Raw genomic sequence first — 10,188 nt, forward strand, 5'->3', positions numbered from 1 at the left:
GGAGTAGCAGCAGATGCAGGAGTTCTGCAAAGTTAGACCACGGGAAAGGTGGCTTGGGCACTTGGGGAGCAGATGCCAAAGAATTTAGGAGGCAGACCAAGGGAGAACAGAGGATGCTGATGGTGTGTTTCACTTTCTTTCTCTTGGTGCTGGGCACTTACCCTAAAACCTTTGCCCTACTACTAGGCAGCGTAAAGTCTCTGTCATCGTCTTGCCCCTTTTCCCGTGAGGGCACAATTACTTGTGAAACTCAGGATCTCTCTAAAATTGAACTGTAGAGCTAAGAGAAACTACCTCGAGCCAGAAGGTCCTCCTTATTTGCCCTCTGTACCAGTATCGCTGCCTCCTTATTCCACTGGGGGTAAATTGAGTGTTAAGTATCAGAGGAATTATAATGCACATCGGGTAGCAGCCAGAAAAATACCACTCCAGTGGGCAGCTGTTTTGAGAATTACCCTGTTTGTTGTAGAATTGATCAACAAAAGGAACCCCAAAATGATTGTTGTACCTGTGTGTATGTGTGTGTGTGTGTGTGTGTGTGTGTGTGTGTAACTTTTACTAATCTATTCTCTACATCAGCAATCCTGGCCATACATTCAGATTCTAAATTTCATTAGCCAAGTCTAAAAGTCATTTGAGTTTCCTGCCTCCTGGCTGTCTTCAGCTCATTATCTTGGGAATCGCCAGTCTGAATTGCAGTATATTTGTGGATTTGTCCTCATACATAGAGATCAATTTCCACAGACATCCGGTAATATTCCTCAGAAAGTGCTCAGATCATATGGAGTACAATGTGGAGGAAGTTTTTGTCTTACCGCTTTTGTACTCCGTGGCAATCTATGTGAAGGCCCCTTCTTCTTCTTCTTCTTCTTCTTCTTTAAGATTTAATTTATTTATATTTGTGATCTCTGTCTGTCAAATAAATAAATAAAATCTTTAAAAAAAAAGATTTAATTTATTTATTTAAAGAGAGAAAAAGAGATCACAAGTAGGCATAGAGGCAGGCAGAGAGAGAGGTGGAAGCAGGCTCCCCGCTGAGCAGGGAGCCCAATGCCGGCTCGATCCCAGGACCCTGAGATCATGACCTGAGCCAAAGGCAGAGGTTTAACCCACTGAACCACCCAGGCCCCCGAGTGGAGGCCCCCTTCTGACTACTCTTATTGCGTCTTACGCTGACACCCACATGGAACTCATCAAATGTACGTATTTCCTAGGACTGCTATGACCAAATACCATAGATGCGGTGCCTAAACAACAGAAATAGATTTGCTAACAATTCCAGAGACTGGAAGACCACGATCAAGGTGTCAGGAGGTTTGGTTTCCACTGAAGCCTCTGCCCTTAGCGTGTCGACGGTTGTCTTCTTCTCGTGTCCTCGCGCAGCCTCTTCTCTGTGTTCATGCATCCCTGGTGTCTCTCTGTGTGTCCAGATTTTCTCTTTTTATAATGATACAAATCAGGTTAGACTAGGGCTCACCCTAACAACCTTATTTTAGCTTAATCACTTTTTAAAGACCCAATCTCCAAATACAGTCTGAAGTATTCGGGATTAGGATTTCAACATATGGATTTGGGGGGAGACACACAATTCAGCCGATAACACCAAGCATATTGCATTTGTTCACTTGATCTCTCTCCCAGTAAAAATGAACCACTTGAAGGCAGAAGTCATGTTATACTTATCTTTGTGTTTCTTAAACCCATCATTTTTTATTAAAAATATTTATAGAACTGAACAAGCTCAGAAATATAACTACGATGTTTTGTGGCTTTTAAATAAATTTTATCTGGTTCTGACATACTTGGTTGGGAATGATAGGTGTCCACGAAACCTACCTACAACTAAATTACTCTTTAAAAAAAAAAGATTTTATTTATTTATTTGACAAAGAGCAAGAGCAGGGTGTGGGGGCAGAGGGAGAAAGAGATTCCCCACTGAGCAGGGAGTTCAGGAACCCCACTGAGCACAAGGCTTAGTCTCAGGACACTGAGATCATAACCTGAGCCGAAGGCAGACACTTAACTGACTGAGCCACCCAGGTGCTCCCTAAATTACTCCTATAAAGAAATTCCAGATCTAGCCATATATTCAGAGATAAGCGAGGGGATAATTTTCTATTTAAAATGAGTGGGGGCAGAAAATAACACAAGGAAAGAAATAATGAGGGAACATGAAAGGATAAATATATATTGGGAGAGGCTGTTATTTAATCTATGTTGGTTCCCATGTCAGATAAAATAAGCCATTACCTGTACCTTCAAAGGGCTCATAAACTAACTTAGGAACAAATATGTTCAAATGCTTAGGAATCCGTAGGAATAAAGTATGGACAAAATTGTATCAGTGGTTAGAAGCTCCAGCAAGTGCCACAGTATTAAGAGAGACCAAATTCCATTGTGGTCTAAAAAAATGGCTGTGGGTTTTGGTGAGCAAAAGTTGTGACTGCATTGAGGACAGTAGGTTAGAGTTGGACTTTTAAGGATAAAGGGGGGGAAAGAAGCACAATTTAAATTTTTGGTTCCAGAATTTGGAAATCCTGGATGGTGAAATTATCAGGAGGCAGTTAAAAAAGAAAAACCAGCATAGTTGTCATAGCACGTATCTTGTAGTTATTTTATTGACTATCATATTGCCTTTATAAAAATGTTCTTTCAACTCTGAACAATGAACTGTCATGAACATTTCAATCTTAACATAAATTAGGTCTACCCAGCATAAGCTTAATGTTTTCAAAGGATAAATAGCTAATTAGTCATAACAAAATGACTTATCCTTCTGTCTAGCTGGCATTGGATTTAAAGTTCTGAGATTTAGGCCATGAATCATGAGGTGATGGGTTCCTCCCACCCCAATCATAACCAGGGAAGAAAAAGAAAATATAGAAAAATCCATAAGATATTTTGATGTCACTAATCTACTACTTTAAGCTCATAGGAAAATTTCTGTTTGCTTAAAACATGACAATTGGCAAGTACTTTATGTCACTTTATTCTATACACATTCCATGGCATTACTTAATTTTTTCTTATCTTTTTAGCTCTAGGTGTTGTTTCCAATTCTTCACACTCAAATGACAGTTTATATTGTCTTTGACAGAAAAATCAGCCCACACTTTAGGTACAACTCTTGGAAAATATGTCTCTGTCCATTGTAGTTGGTTGAGTTTCTTTCTTTCTTTTTTTTTTTTTTTTCTCTCACCTGGCATGACTTACACTTCTCTCATGTTTATCTTAGGAGATATATGTCCTAGCATAGAATGCAAATTAGGAGTACAGAGTGTTCTAAACTAGTTTCCATTTGACATTATTTAATAATGGATTATTATAGTTGCTTTAAATAGTGTATGAGGTATTCCTTGGAACTCAAGTTTTACATCATTTATTATATTTTTTTCAGACTTTGTTATAGATGATAGTAATTAAGATTATTTTAAATGTTTCACTAAAGGTGTATTTCAAACCAGTTAAGAGATAATTAGATTCTAGATATTTACTGTAGCTTTCATAGAAGAAGTTGAAATCCCTTTCTTCTGCATGCTGTTTCTTGGAGTGTTTGAACTCAAAGTCATTTTATTCTACCTCCTCTCTGATACGCTCAACCCCATGTATATTAGGGGGGTCCAAGATGATCTTCCTCATTCATGTGTCAAATAGCTTCTGGGATGATTTGGCTAGCAGTGCACCCTATCGGGAGATGGAAGGTGAGAGAAGTAAGAGTCCAAGACTTGTCCTTCTCCTTTCTTGCCTTCCTTCCTTCCTGTCTTTTTTTCATTATTATTTTTATGTGTGTATGTATATATTTTTAATTTTTGTTATTGAAGTATAGTTGACATGCAGTGTTATCATCCAGGACGTTTCTTCATGTCTCTCTTTGCATCAAAGAACATATCCATCTGCACCTGTGCTCTCCCTGCCTCCAGCTTCCCCCTAACAAGCCGTCCTAGCTTCCTCCCAGTGAACCAAGCTCTTTTGGGTTCCAATAGCCCCATCAGTTCCCTTTGTCTCAGCCTATGTGTAGTGGTAGCTTTGGCTATTTCTAATCTCAGGGTTACCACATTTTCCTCTCGCGTGGAGTCCCAGGTCTGTCTATTAAACCAATGTCACTCCTATTTTAAAGCTTGGAATGACTATCCTTTCTCTGGGTAGATCTTGACTGATTCATTCCATTTCTCCTTTCTTTGTCTGATGATTGGTAAAATCACACTTACTTACACAATCTGTTATTATTGTCATCATCATTGATAATGAAATATGCATATTACTATCTGCAAGGCACAGTGGTCAGTGTTGTAGATGGAATGAGGGATAAGACTAGGCCCAAGTAGCGGAAATGATAAGATGGAAGCAGAAATGTTGACATACATACTGGAGTTCTGAGTTCATAGAAGGCTCAAAATATGAACCTTGTTGAATGAAGATACTAGTGAAGAGTATTGGAGCCTTTGATTTGACAAAACTTGGGGATTGAATTTCTTGATTCATTCACAGATAATTATGGGCTCTAATCAAATGGCAGGGTCTTTGCTAGGCACTAGGATGAGGTACTAGACCAGACTTGGAACAAACGAGATGCAGGGGGCATTGCATTCCTTCCAGATACTCTAGGAGAGAGTCCCTTCTTTGCCTTTTTCAGCTTCTAGAAGCTGCCTGCATTCTTGGCTCATAACTCCCTTCCATCTTCAACTCCAGCAATTGCACCACTCTAAGGCCTCTGCTTCTCTCTGACTTTCCCTCTTACCTCTTTTATTCATAATGACCCTTATGATTAGAGAGGGCCCACCTGAATAATCCAGAATAATTTCTCCATCTAAAAATCCTTAATTTAATCACATCTGCAAAGTGTCTTGCTATGACATATGCAGAGGTTTCAGGATATGGCCTTCTTTGGGGGACATTATTCTGCCTACCGCACCCTTGCCATAGCCCCTGAAACTTTGGGATGGTCACAATCAGGTTTTGCAAAGGAGATGCTAAGAGCAATAGTAAACTCAGTTGGGGGCCACATGCCTTTCCTTCCCTCCCTGCTCCCCTCCCCTCTCCTGCCCACACCCTTTCTGCAGTTCTGCTTCCTAGTGAACTCTGCACAGAGTCCAGAGGAAAGACTCGCTGGTTGTCACCTCCTCTGTTCAGGCCTTGGCCTTCAGGAGCCTGCTCCCTCCCTCCCCTGGTCATCTTCTTCAGTTTTGAAGCTGGTGGCATGTTAGCTGTCCTGGCAGGCTCTCTGAAAAACAGGACAGAGAAGCCGGTCAGCAGGTACCCGGATTTTCAGCCTGAGCTGTGCAACACCGGCCCCAGGCTCACCCTGGTTCTGTTCACCATGTGAGGGGGCAGCACTCAGTTCTACAGGTTAACAAGTTCCTCAGGCAGTTTTCTTGCAAGTAGATGTGCACCATTGTCAGGGAATAGCTGCCACCAATAATCTACCAGCAACACCAATATTTCTGTGTTTTTCCCCCCCAAAACAAAGCGAGAATTGACCAATATCAAGGAGTGATGCTATGGGATTAGAATTTAAAAAAAAAAATCAAGCTGTACTTAGAAAATGACCCCCGAAGCTGTAGGGACACAGACATTCCAAAGGACTGTATGGATTCTCCTATTAACATCCTAATGAAAGCAAAGAACATGGGTTTGATATCTGTTTCCAAAAAGGCATAGCCTTGGAATCTATTGGGATGAACAGCTACTTATTACTGTAGCATTTAATCAGCTATTAAACTCTATTCAAGGAGATTGCAAGGGCCAACTAATGGTCAAGGGTCCAAATATGCAAAAAATCTTGTCAATCTACCCCAATCTATGCATTTTGAAGAAGTGATCGATTCAAGCTCTGGAAATAATGGAGGATAATATTAAAGAAGAAGACATTGTCCCACTTCATTATTATTAATCTTAACAGTGTAACTATAGTTGTTTGGTCCAATCAAGGTGAAGGAACAGTAATTTCATACCTTAACCCTTATTGGTACTGCATTCCAAACAATGACTATGAATGACTTTAAACCAGTAGCTGGCAAAAAAGGAGAAAGCCACAAAAGACACCAGGAGACCATGTTGCCATCAGATTTATAGCTCCTGGATAATTGCTTGATTCTCCCCACAGACTGTCAATATTCTATTCATTGCTGTTGCCAGTAAATCATTGCTTTTGTTCCGATGGTATCACTAGTGTTTTTATTGTAATCTTGGTACATGCAATGGTAAATAAAAAGTCACTCATTTTGCCAAGCTTAAAATAAAAAAGCAATGGCTAAACCCCCAATTTTAAGATAAATTGGCAAATTTGCATTTTTTCCCAACACCCCTCTTTTTAGGAAAGAGCTTTCAAAATCAGAGAGGTGGTGAGACACTTAGCAGCACTGATAAAACCACCCAGTTCCTGGGTAGCCAATGGAAAACTTTTTTTGGAGGATAATTTTGCAGGGTTTTTTTTTTTTCCCCTTTTTTTTTTGGAAGATTTCTCTGAAATTTCAGTTTAGGCAACAGCAAACAAGTAGGCAATGGCAGTGGCGGTAACGTGTTTTTTTTTTTTTTTTTTTTTTCCCTAAGCAACTGGAAATAGGTATATGCTTTTTGTGAAATGAGAGCACAATAGTACATAGTTGTGGGATCTTCCAGCAGTGGCTGGACCCACACATTCTGGGGCATCCCATCCACACTGATAGCCATAAGTAGTGCCCCTTCATACACTCAAAGGACAATACCAAATGCATGAAAATCCCCTATGAAAGGATATTTCTAGATTGGATTCATATATTCTTTTTTTTTTCTTTAATTTATTTGACAGAGAGAGAGAGATATCACAAGTAGGCAGAGAGGCAGGCAGAGGGGGAAGGGGAAGCAGGCTCCCTGCAGAGCAGAGAACCCGATGTGGGGCTCAATCCCAGGACCCTGAGATCAGGACTTGAGCTGAAGGCAGAGGCTCAACCCACTGAGCCACCCAGGCGCCTGGATTGGATTCATATATTCTAAAGGGACTCTTCCCAATTTTTTTGCAGAATATTTTGAGCAGAAAGGTGGAATTTGTAGAAAAAACATGTAATCAAAAGAGTTATGGCCAGCTTTCCGATTGGGAGGGAGACAAACCATAAGTGACTCTTAATCTCACAAAACAAACTGAAGGTTGCTGGGGGGAGGGGGTTGGGAGAAGGGGGGTGGGGTTATGGACATTGGGGAGGGTATGTGCTTTGGTGAGTGCTGTGAAGTGTGTAAACCTGGTGATTCACAGACCTGTACCCCTGGGGATAAAAACATATGTTTATAAAAAATAAAAAATTAAAAAAAAAAAGAGTTATGGAATCAGAACGATGTTCCTCCCCAGAAACGGGGAGAGGATGCCTGCACTGGGATCTCCTTCCATTTGGGGCCTAGGATGTAAGAAATGAGCCCTAGGATTTCTATGGGGACACATCCTGGGAGGGCAGAAGCACTTCTTTGGGGAAGGACAGTCTTCTACAAACTTGAGGGTACCCTGCGTTTCTCAGCTCTGTTCAGGAAAATGAGTTACAGCTCAGTTTCAGTTTTATTTATTTCATAAATATCTATCATATCAACAATATGAGATTTCAGGAATAACTCTAAATTGTACATCTGAGAAAGTTGACTCAAATCAATTATCTAAATGTGGGATTGATTAAAAAAAAAACCTATTTGAGTAGTACTGATAACTGATGAGAAGTATTGTATTGTCTCCTTGCCCTCCCTCTGGCCTGGAGAAACCTTTTAATTGTCAAAAAATCATGATGAACTATTTCACAAGAATATTAAAGATTTCACATCTAGTTCCCAATCTTAAATTTATGCACGTTGAGAGCAGAGATCCTTCTCTTTCAGCCAGGAAACAAATTTCACAATAAACCATTTATTACTTTTTAAAGCATGGTGTAAGAAATAAGATAGAACATAAGGTCGTTATTTCTCAGTAGTTTAATTCACAGGGCCTGATCTGTTTGAAAAAGGAAAAAAAAAAAAACACACCTGTTTTCTTTTGTTTGCTAAGCCCTCTTTTTTCCAAAATCCTTCTTGTCTGGGAGTGTGGAGGTTTAGATGAATGGCAGGTATCAGAGGGGAGAATCAGGAGTCAATGATAAATAGGCAATGATTATTATGTAGGATATGTTTACATCCTTTCATTCTCATTTTCAAATTTACCATGACTCAATTGAAGTAGACTTCTGTTCAACATTTTCCAGGACCATGTTAAGAAGACCAGTGGTTTTAGCTACCATTTATCTACCATGTGGCAGCCATTTTTCTTGTAATGTTTTTGATATTCTCAATAACACAACTCGTCATTTTATTATGCAGAAATTGAGAATGAGTACATTTATAGTAAATAATAGAGTTGGGATTTAACCCAGAGAATTTAATCCCAAAGTTTGCCATCTTTCTATAATGATTTGTTGTCTCTTTCAAGAGATATCACTGAAAATATTCTCCCTGCACTAAGTGCAGTCATCAGTGACTTTTCCAGGAACTGGGATTGAGTTACACAGTTGAAGCTCTAGAGCCCACTTTTCTTCTTCTTCTAGCTGCATCCCTTTGGTCTATAAAATTGGACTTCTTTTTCTTACCATTTAATCAGATTTCTTTTTTTAATAGATATTTATTTATTTATTTATTTATTTAACAGAGCAAGAAAGAGGCAGATGGAGAGGGAGGGGCAGCCTCCCTGCTCAGCAGGGAGCCTGCCTGAGGGGCTCCATCCCAGGACCCCAGGATCATGACCTGAACCGATGGATGGCAAACTCTTAGACTGAGCAACCCAGGTGCCCCTAATCAGATTTATTTAAGCAGAACTATTTTCTCCTTCTAGGAAAAATGAGGATAGTTTGAACTTAATCATCAGAAGTCATGAGTTTTCATAGCTATACTTTTGCCAGTAGAACAGAATAGAAAAATATTCAATTATAATTTTGCAATACTATTGTCACCACACTTTTCTATTCATGGGAATTTTTAAATATAGTATATACAAGTGACTATGCTGGGATCACAAATATATAAGTGTGTGCACAGATGTAACAACTTCAACTTGCAGATGCATGACAGAATTCAATAAAATTATCATAGTGTTCTCATTACTCTTAACCTAGTGCTATCATGTAGTAACTAGTAATAGAAAGAATTAGCGCTTGAATTCTTTATTATTTATTTTTTTGTGGAGGGGGGCACAAGTAGGGGAAGGGCAGGGGGAAAAGAGAGAATCTTAAGCGGGCTCCATGCTCAGCAGAGATCTCAATGCTAGACTTGATCTGAGATCCTGAGATCACGACCTGAGTGAAAATCAAGAGTCCCACGCTTAAGTGATCGAGTAACTCAGGTGCCTCTTAGCACTTGAATCAAATGTTCTTGACATGCCTGATGTATGTGTTGTCTTTTTTTTTTTTTTTAATGTGTTGTCTTCTTACTAAAGTTCATACTTGGTAACATATTGGCTGGCTGCACATTTGAGCCATGCAAAGGCAATTTCCATACCTGGAAGATTCTGAAGAGTGCTCAAGGTTGAGTGGTTTCCAGACTGTGGTCATCAGTAATCTCTTGGGAGCTTGAAAGGAAAGAGGAGCAGGTAGGCTTAACACCTGCGACTCAACTTTAGACAAAGTAATTCTGCATCTATATAAAAATAGAAAATGAAAAACATATATATTTATATGAAATTTTAAAAGATATCTATATAATGCACATTTTAAATATTTATAGATATCCATGTAGAATTTTATTTAAAAAACGGTTTTAGCAGTAAAATGGTTATTTTTATCTGTCCCATTGCAAATGCAGATGATCACTCTGATGCCCCAGGCCCACAGCTACTAAACCTAAATCAGAATACACATTTTTTAAAAAAGATTTTATTTATTTATTTGACAGAGAGAAATCACAAGTAGGCAGAGAGGCAGGCAGAGAGAGAGGAGGATGCAGGCTCCCTGCTGAGCAGAGAGCCCGATGCAGAGCTCTATCCCAGGACCTTGAGATCATGAACTGAGCTGAAGACAGAGGCTTAACCCACTGAGCCACCCGGGTGCCCCAGAACACACATTTTTAAATCCTGCTCTTCCCTAGATTAAATGTTATTTGTGAAAATGTTTTATGAAATTTTATTGGTTGAAATTTATTATTTTTCTAAACAATTTATTTTCAACTGCAAAGATACTCTTCTTTTCTTCTTTTTTGGGGGACACATTCTTT

The 10,188-nt window shown here is 39.4% G+C and overlaps 1 pseudogene; it reads left to right on the plus strand.

Annotated features, from left to right (window-relative positions):
* The first annotated feature begins 5,197 nt into the window (after positions 1-5,197).
* LOC116587253 lies at positions 5,198-6,072 on the plus strand (annotated as a pseudogene).
* Positions 6,073-10,188: the final 4,116 nt, after the last annotated feature.

Source organism: Mustela erminea, chromosome 3 (assembly GCF_009829155.1).
Source record: "Mustela erminea isolate mMusErm1 chromosome 3, mMusErm1.Pri, whole genome shotgun sequence".
Taxonomy (NCBI): domain Eukaryota; kingdom Metazoa; phylum Chordata; class Mammalia; order Carnivora; family Mustelidae; genus Mustela; species Mustela erminea.